This window comes from Elephantulus edwardii, unplaced genomic scaffold, assembly GCF_000299155.1.
Source record: "Elephantulus edwardii isolate Elephantulus edwardi_28Jun2011 unplaced genomic scaffold, EleEdw1.0 scaffold00069, whole genome shotgun sequence".
NCBI lineage: Eukaryota > Metazoa > Chordata > Mammalia > Macroscelidea > Macroscelididae > Elephantulus > Elephantulus edwardii.
Window position 1 is genome coordinate 3,612,980 of NW_006399819.1, and position 10,166 is coordinate 3,623,145.

General features: G+C 37.8%; 1 protein-coding gene across 3 annotated transcripts in view; it reads right to left on the minus strand.

The window, feature by feature from the left end:
• LPHN2 (latrophilin 2) overlaps positions 1-1,538 on the minus strand; it is a 218,776-nt gene extending 217,238 nt beyond the window's left edge. For all 3 annotated transcript variants that reach the window (XM_006888580.1, XM_006888582.1, XM_006888581.1), the window contains exon 1: positions 1,425-1,538. The gene's annotated coding sequence lies outside the window, so the exon portion shown is untranslated. The remainder of the gene's footprint in view (positions 1-1,424) is intronic.
• Between the last annotated feature and the right edge of the window lie 8,628 nt (positions 1,539-10,166).

Sequence of the window (10,166 nt, forward strand, 5' to 3'; positions counted from 1 at the left end):
AAAAATCAGAGCAAAAGAGGTGGTTGGAGGCAAAAGCCCGAGAGAGGTGCGCAGACTTGGGAGTCCCTTCGGAGCGGCGGCCGCGGGAGGGGCGGGCAGACGCCGGCGGCGCAAGGCCAACTCAGTTTGTCAGGCGAAGCCCCGCAGCCCGCCGTCCGCGCCGCCGGATGGGCATCTCTCGCGCCGACCCTGCGGCCTGGGGCGGGAGGCAGCGGCGGCCCCTCCTCACATTTCGAGGCTCCGGGCCGAAGCCGAGCGGTGGCTGCTGCCTGGGGAAAGGCTGAAGGCGAAGACTTGGGCTCTGAGAAGCAGGGAGGAGAAAGGAAGAGCAACGCCACGCACAGCAGCGGAGGGAGATGTCCCCCTCCCCAACGATCCCAAGGAATTCTCCCGTAAGCTCCCGATTTCGCTCCGGCACCTCTGCGTGTGTGTGTGAGTGAGCGGAGAGAGAGTAAGAGGCTGTGAAAGCGAGAGAGGGAGAGACTGGGGAGTGCGAAGTCCTGACACAGACTCTCTGCGAGGTCTGAACTGGAGTCACCTCCAGCCTCCTCCTCTTCCTCCTCCTCCTCCTCCTCCAATCCCCAGCACCCCCCCACACCCCCCCCCCTCGAGTTCGGCTAATCATATAAACATATTAGCGTGTACAGCCGCAAAGGACAAATCTCTCCCTCCTGATTTTTCCAGCAAGGGGCTCAGGCAAACTCAAAAGAAGATTACAGGCAGCTAAGTACAAAACGTGAAGCAGATAATCTATAACTCATTGCCGCCCAATGGCCATTTTCCACTCCATTTGAGCAGCTGCGGCGGCGGTGCGCCCGAGCGGGGAGGAGGGGGAGAGAATGGGAGCACTTACGGGCAGGGGCCCCTTCAGGCCCTGGTGGCAGTGGCCGAACAGCCGCCCGAGCACGGGCCAGCCCGTGCCCTGGCCCGGCTCAGGCGGCCCGGCGGCCGCACGGTTGTCCCGGCGGCGCAGAAGGAGGTGGCGGCGGCTAGGGGCGCGCGCTCGCAGCGGCGGAACGCGCGCCCGGGAGGCGACCTGCGCCCGCTCGTACGCCCTCTCTCCTCTCTCTGGCGGCCCCCACGCTACGGTCCCAGGGTTCGCCTTCAATCCCTCGCCATCAGCACACCCATCCAGCCCGCACCCCCCAAACTCCACTCACTGCGCGCTCTGTCCTCCGCGCGCTCCGCCGGCGCGCGCTCTCCATGCTGTCCACACACACGCACTTTAAAAACATTTATTTTATTTCTGGAACGAGGTGAAGGGTACTTGGAAGAACGCGGCGGAGCACAACGCTCCAGTCTCAGAGGCGGGGCGCAGGGGACTGGCCAGTGGCTCCAAGCCCCCTCCCCTTTTTCCTCCAGGCCAAGGAGCTTTCTCCTTGGCTGGACTTAGGAGAGGCGCCCAGGATGCGTCTTTTACCCACCCCGTCTCCAGGTTTTCTCTTTTCTCCATCCACGGAGCCGGAGGCCCCGAAACTTTTAGTTCCGCAGCCCTCCTTTTGTGTGACTGCTAGGAGGAGAAAGAACGTCTGTTCGCCACGACTGCCTCCGTCCGGCTGCGGCTCGCAGGGGACGCTCCAGGGTTAATGCGTCTTTGATACCTGAGATTTCCGGCGCGCTCGTTAATGAAACTTACTACTTTTCTTTTTTTTTTATAAATTGCGATGACTTTTTCTTTGTAGTTACATAGACCTAGCCCAACTTTGACTTTATTGCCTATATTTCACCAGAGTGTTTTGTTTGTTTTTGATTAAACCCACTAGGATAAGCAAAGGAAGGGAAGGAGACTACAAGGCTCTTTACTCGTTAGTGCATTCATTGTGCTGTGAGGTCTGTTTCTCTCATTTCCTTACACTGAAGCATTTGCTCTTGTCCTTTGAACACACTTCCTTGCCCTCGCTGTTGTCAGTGTCAGCAAAGAGCTAGGGAGAGCCAAAGCTGGAGGACCCAAGCTGAAGAGACCAGACCATGACAGGGCACAAAAATAAATTATCAGTTAAATGTCCTGCTGCACTTCAGCATAGAAATATTAGGTATATGGATAGTTATATCTATATTCATATATAGATGTGTGTGTGTGTGTGTGTGTGTGTGTGTGCGCGCGCGCGTGTGCGTGTCAACTCCCTCATGTATGTGGGGAGGGTGGTAGTGGGTTTTTATTAAAACTGAGATGGATGTGACCAAGTTTTCAAATATATTTCTGATTCTACCAATGAATGCGTCTGTCATTTAAAGAAGTATATCTGCATTGATTTTCAAGAAAAATTGATCCTCTAAAATTTGTAATCTCTAGAAAATAAGATAAGCTTCATGATTCAAGAAACAATGTATACTTTTAGTTGCTGTTGGTATGTTGCATTCTCATGCTTCAGAAATAATTTAGCAACAATGTAATTAAAGTCCACAGGATTACTTAAAAGACATGTAGACTAAGTATTGTTTTATCACAAAGCCAGATATTTGTAGTAATAAATTTAATCTATATTGTTCAATTTTGTTTTTCAACTCAAAAAAATCCTAAATTAATGCAAATAAGTGAGATGAGTTTTGTTCAATCTGTCACTTTATATAGATTAAAACAAAAATACATTTTTATGTAAAGTATTGATGAGTTCATATTGTCACCATTAGTAAAAAGAAAGTATTAAGAACCTTTGGATTATCCTGAATACGTTTCTGTTTGGAATTTCTTAAGCAACTTAGTTCAGATATGATAGATGCAGCATATAAACTAATCTGAAAGAAATACACTTACGCAGAGTGTGAAACCTTGTATGTACCTAAATTTTTACATAAGTAAAATGTATATGCATGCAATAGATCTACCTTAGGGCTGTTGTTGTTGTTGTTGTTGATTGCCTTCCAGTCAAGCCAACTCATAATGACCCTATGAACAGAAGGCCTGAATCCCCTTTACAACTATCTACATTTATCAAAGTTCATAGTTTCCAGAGGCAAGTTATTTAGGAAGGGGATGCCACTCCTGCTTACCTGAAACTTAATTAGACTAACTTAAAGTAGTTGAAAGAAGGTAGAAGTAGTGATCTCTCAAAGTTTTTCAGATTTGAGTATGTTCTTATCATAAATTCCTTTGAAATTAAAAATCATTCTATTCAGGATTAAAATAAAAATTAATATGTGAAACTATTAATAATTCATGTTCACTGGGGCTTTTTTTTTTCCTTTTCTTTTATACATTATTGAAGGTTTTTCAAACGCCTGGGCATCATTCACAAGAAGCCCCAGTGAGTGTACAGATCGGTCTAATCCTATTTCCCTTTGGGAGGCAAAACTTGGGGCTGAATTTTTTATTTAGTGAGCTTAGTAACTAATCAATAGAAATTTTTTCCTGAATTAGGTTGGCCATATGTTGGCTCATTTATTCATTTAGTAAGCTCTTTCAGATAGAGTCTCTGGAAGAACCCAATGTCTACATTTCATAGATCTGCTTTCTTTGATGCTCAGAACAGAAGGGAGTCACTCTTCACTGTGTTCCTAAAGAGATCACGTAACAAAAAAAAAAGAAAGAAAGAAAGAAAAGGGGGAAAAAGAGGATGCATGCAAAGGAGAGGAGTTGTCAGAAGAGGGTTAAAACCAGCGTGGAGAATGTCCCATAAAAAAATTTAACCTTAATCCAGTAAAATTTTGGAAGCAGCAGGAGTGGCGTCCACTTCCTAAAGAACTTGCCTCTGGAAACTCTTCGAACTTTGATAAATGTCGATATTTGTCGAGGGGCTTCAGGCCTTTTGTTCATAGAGTCGCTATGAGTTGTGCTCCACTTGAAGGCAATCAACAACAACCACCACCAGTGAAATATATTTTGGTAGCGTTCAAATGGTCTAACACTTTTTCTAATCATAAGCATTCTATAGCTTTAAAATCACATCTAAAAGATTCTTTTTCCTCATAATGTTTTAAGTACTAAAGGCTTTTTTTCTTGCGCTTTAGACAAAATAATGCTCAGCCTTCTTTACATACACAAAGAATGGAAACAGAGATTTCAGTTGTATGGAAACATGCAAGATTAAGCTGTTAGTCACAAACCTGTCATTGCAAAGAAATACTTAAATGACTCACACTACAGAGTAGACCTACATCCAGAAAACATAATTTGACTAAAACTTCTTGACAATTCAAAACGTAATTTAAAACAATACAGGTGTTAGGTAAGAAAGAAAGAAAATGAGAAGCTTAATAATGTCTGCAAATGTTAACGAGAGGAAATGTACATTCTCTGCAATCCCAGCAATTCAACAACTAGATCTATATTATTATTTAAGTAATGCCAAAAGCATTGACTTATTCATAATACTTGCTAATTGGTTTTTTTTAAAAATAAATTCTACAAAGGACAAAGGAAACACCCACTTCCATTTGTTTTATGTTAAATCAACATCTAACCACTCATGGTGATTTCATTCAAAGAAAACAGAAGGAACTCATTAGCTTATGTGGTTAGAAAGATTGATGGGTTTCAACCATTTTAACCATGCATGTTTTTTTCAACTGTAGAAACTCATGTTTTCAATTTAAAAAACTTCAAGAAATTAAAGATTGTTTTATTCAATCGGTTCACATAGTTCTGTTATAGAAATTATGCTAATTTTTTTAAACTGTTTACTATTCAGACATCTTTGTTTGGAGAAAAATGATTAGGTACTTGTCAAAACACATATAAATAACAATAGCTTGGGTAACAAAGAATCTGACTGAGTATACAAATGGACATGATTACAACATATTGGGATTATTGCAACCCAGTAGAACAGTCACTAGCTTCTTCACTGTCCACTCTGGCATATAAATAAGCCAATTCTAAAATGGGTTAAACAAGGAGAAAAGGGAGGATGTGAGACTTGACAGTGGCCTAAAAATTAGAGTGACGTTTGAGCTACACAGCTGTAGGGAACAATCAGAGGGAAGGTTGTGTCCATTATGGGGAGCATATTTTTGCTGTGATTAGAGCTTTGCAAGAGTTTGAAAGTAAAAGAAACAGAAATGTAAAACTAGTCTAGTAACTAATACAGAAATAGAAATAAAATTAGCTAGATTCCATCCTAAACTTAATCAGTTCCCTTTTCTTCATCATCACTGTTTGATGATGTTTAGTGCTGAAACTTGATTTCCTTACTTTAGAACATAAACTATCTAAAAGCTCTGGAGAAGATCAAAGCAATATGTGACTATCAAACTTAACTAGCAAACTGGTTGAAAGTTGCTAGTTTTGCTTTTCATTTCAGTTTTGTCATGGATGTTGGCTGAAAAGAAATTAAAAACTTATTTTCCATTAGAGTAAAAACATCTAAAAGCTTTTCGCAAAGCCAGTAAGTTTTTAACTGCTCTCCCAGCTTTCTCTAGGTCAAATGAATCTTAGACAAGATGGCCATGACTCCAAAATGGGAAGATGCAGTCTCCAAAAACAGTGGTAGTTAAAAGTATAGCATAAAGATGATTGTGGTATACTGTGCTTAATGGAACTACTTAGAAATATGCAACCACATGTTATTAAATATCAATCATGTCATAGTTAATACTTTTAAATGCATAAAGCTGATAGTGTGATCTTTTTCTATGTATTTTTGAGTACTTATGTATAACTATGTATAAAGGCTTGTATTTTTTTATAACATTGCTGTTATGATACTCAAGAGTAAACACATTAAAGGAGATATCCTCATAATCAGTTTTATTGAATCTTAGATACCTCAGAATTAGCCTGTCTTTCTCATGGATTGTTCCCATTCCTCCCGTTAATCTCTGCACCTTGAGGATTTTTTCTATAATTGGGTCTTAGAGATCTTCTCATAGCAATGCTTCTGTCCAATCTTACAATGCAACTATAAAAACTTCAAATAACTTATTTTGTCAGTCATAAATACTCATAAACAAATGTTTTCTTATCAAATTGTATTATTTAAAAATAGTTTTAAAATAGGTCTTATCATTCTTTCTTTACATGTAAACCTCTACCTCTATCATCAAAGATGTTTTTTTAAAGCTATACTTGTTTTAAATATAAAAATTTGAATTTGGTTGTTGTTGTTGATTGCCTTCAAGTCAAGCATGACTCATAGCAAACCTGTGAACAAAAGGCCTGAAGCTCCTCTACAACTATCAACATTTATCAAAGTTCATAGTTTCCGGAGGCAAGTTCTTTAGAAAGTGGACGCCACTCCTGCTTCAAGCATCATATATTATAGAGAACAAAAGCAAAGTGATGGTTAATAGTACAAGCAGCTGTTGTGGGGGTTGTTGTTATGTGCAATCTAGTCACCTGAGACTCATAGTGACCCTCTGAGGGGTCACAGAGTACAAGCCTATCTTGAGTCAGTCTTTTTCTGATACACTTACCCCCATTATACCAGTTACTGTGTCAATCCATCGCATCCAGTGTCGTCCCTCCTGCATTATCCCTCCGCCCTTCCAAGCATGATGTCTTTCTCCAAGGATTAGGCCCTACTAGCTATGTGCACAACGTTTCTGAGATGGAGCTTCAAAATCCTTGCCTAAATGAACAGCTTGGTTTCACCTTCTTCATGACAGACTTGCTTACTCTCTTGGCCATCCATGGTACGTTCAAGACCCTACTCCAGCAACACAACTCAAAGGCATCGATTCTTCTTCAATCATCCTTAGTAATTGTCCAGTTCTCTGATGCATAGAAAGTAGTTGTGAAGACTATGGCCTGAATGAGGCCCACCTTAGTCTCTAGACAGACATCATTGCTCTTTGGTAATCTGAAGCAGAATTCCCTAATGCAGTTTGTCTTGTGATTTTCTGATAATAGGTACCAAGAGTGTTAAGTGGAGTCAAACAAGCTGAAATTGTTAACAACCTCAATCTCTTCAACTATCATGGTTCTGTGAATTGGCCCAATGTTGAGACACTTTGTAATATATACCCTTAAAGATAACCAAGACGAATTATAATTGCCTTTAGGATTAAGATTTTTCTTCTTTGTGTCATTGTTCATTGTAATATGACTAACTTGCAAAAAACTTAAAATTCAGGAAATAAACACAGAAATACCCTCTTTCCATTACAGAAAATATGTTATGTACAATACTTCTAAGATTCTATCTCTTTGCTATCAAGTCAAAACCAACTCCTAATTAACCTTCCTTCAGATGTTCAGAGGCTGTTAACTGTACAAAAGGAAACTGACCTAATCTCCCTCTAATCTCCTCTAATCCTCTAATCTTCTCTCTAGTAGAGAAGCTACTAGATTCTAATCACCAAGAACACCACTTTTGGATTAGGAGCACAACTCTTTTGGAATATGTTAAAAGTTTTCTTCATAGATTGTAAATAATCAGTATAAGCATAGAACATTTAAACCTAAAACTTGATTTATTTAATTTGTAAATTTTTGTAGTATAAAATACATAACATGGGATGTCTGGCCCTTATTATTGTTGCTTCATTATTGTAGAAATTGGTTGTTAGCAACAGGTTTTGGGTTTGTTTGGGGGTTTTGGGGATTCTTTTTCTCCCTCTTTAATGTGACTGTAAATATTTCACTCCACTTATGTGCTATATTTGGTAAAGATTTTTATTAGTTGAGTACATTCTATTAAAAATAAATTTACTTGACCATGTGGAAACTAGAATAGCAGTTGGCAACATGAAATACTGTCTTCTAAACCAGGCTGTTATTCTAAATTTCTTGTCCAGATAATAGAGTATTTCCTTCCATGTCAATTTTAAAAAATATAATTTAAAACTTTATAATGAAGTTGTCAACTTATTGGCACTTTTTATAATGCATTCTATCTAACTCTTTGACATTTGTGTGTCCCTTTGAAGATTCCACTGGCTTTGCAGTAGATTTGGTTGTAATACTTATGAAAGCAGATCACCAGATCTGGTTTTTTACATGGTGCTGCTGCTAGGTGAGCTCGAACTCACAAACTTTGGTTAGCATTCAAATGCAGACCATTTGCAATACTCAGGGACCCTTACGATGATGCATATTTAAGGTCACTATGAAATCGATCACTTAGATCCTAGACCAAACAATGATGTAATAGGCATATGTTTTGGTGATTAGTAAAAGTTCAGAAGGAAGAAAAGTAAAAATTTTCTTTAAAATTAGCATCCAAGTTTAGAATTATATTAAAACATTATTTTTATCTCAAAGGAGTATAGAAATGGTTAGTTAATGTTGAGTGATATTCAATGAAAAAAGTCTGGAAGAAAAATTCTATTTCAAGTTTAAAATAAAAACATTAAGTAGCCAGCCTCTACAGCTGTTGTACTTTAAAAACATATTGCTAAAAAAAAAAAAGTATTGCTAATTTATGTCCTACCTATTTAGGGGGGTTTGTGTTTTATTACTTTTAAATTGTGAAAGTTTAAAAAGCAGATGGATTTTTCATTTCAACCATTCATACATATTTTGTTTTCTAATGTTAATTAAAATATCCAGAATATAGTTTGAATTTCCCCACTTCCTCCTTGTACTTTTCATTTCCCCTTGATCTTTCTTTTTTACCTCTTTCTGGCATCAGGGCTTTATCCTTCAGTAAATGCTCCTCTTTTGTCTCTGTATGGTTGCCTATTTTATAGGGAATGCCTTCTTAGTGTCAGTGATCACCTTGTAGGCCTGCGCGATCCCCTACATATTTGAATTATTTTGTTCCATGCATGGTGGTGTGATATACTAAACAGTCTACATTCTTATCCAATTGCCCTAGTTCTCAAAATTATATATTTATAATATAACTGAAGAGAATTATTAGTGTATTAGAAGAGTGCTCCTCTTCATTACAGGAATGTAATTTATGACACCAGCTTAATTAGTACTATGTTCTTACCATCTGAATTAAAGGCTCAAATTCAAACCACATATTTTTAATTGTTCAGACAATGTAAAATAGCCTGCAAGAAAAACCAATTTCCTGGGTTTTTTTTTATCTAATGATAATTGAAACATAATAATTCATTGTAATTCTCACACACTGTTACATGTTAAGTGGCTATCTCACAGATAGAGATTATGTTTAATGTTAAAAAAATATTAACTTGTAAAATAAAATTAGAAAAAGTTGCCCAAGAAAATGTAAATGTTATAGAAACACAAGAATGTGACCTATTTTTAAATAACATGGATCCCATGAAAAATATCCTTTTTCATTTAAAAATGAATATATGCGTGAACAGTTAAGAAATCTGAAAAATTTTCAAATGAATAAATTTTGACATTTTCATTACTTTCTTTCTCATAAATTCCATAGTGCAAAATTAGTTAAAATATAATGTAAATAAAAATGTCTTACATAGGAAAATATTTAAGGTTAAAATAGATGGACTGTTTCCTTATACTGAATATTTCTATATAGAAGAGAATCATGTAACCCCCAAACTCAGTGTAAGACTCAATATTTATAAAAATATGTTTAATACTTATGTAAATTTATATTATCAAAATTTGGAGGAAAAAATGTTACAACACCTTGCGAATGAAGGATGTCCATCTTTGCCTCAATTTTCCAGTTAATGAAAAAGTGTTTAAATACTCTGTAGTTAGATTATTAACTTCTACAAAACTAAAACAGATGTGTCTTAGTATGCCATTAAATTTATGATTTACATAGAACCTTTACATACAGCTGAGCAGAGGCCAATGATTCTAATTTGCTCTAGATTTACAATAACCTGATCTGGTTTTTGTAAGTATTGAAACACTTTAAACAAAATTAGAAAGCAGTTGTGCTTTGTGTGATTAAAGATGCAATTCCCTTTGGGGTAATGAGAAAAGTTAGAACATGTTTCTTTCTTTATGGATGTTTCTATTATAAACACGAGTGCTATACATTATATATTTTTGTTACTATGATTTCCTTGTTTTTAATTATAAAATAAACCAATTGAATTTCACTGGAGTCGCAAATTGAAACTATGCCAAAATTTAGCAGAAGAATGTATACTGAGCTCCATAAAAATCCTGAAAATTTTTCCCAGGGTCTTAAGGTCTTGTTATACAAATACTAGTTCACCATAATTTTCTAGCTCCAAACAGCTTTCTGATTAAGACCTACACAACAAAAAGACTTGAGTGCTCAGTGCATTTAAAATCGTAGAAAACTACATGTACAGAATTGCTCAGGATTAATGATTGCTGAATTCATATGAATTACAAACAGGGGAAAAGAATTCTTATTTTT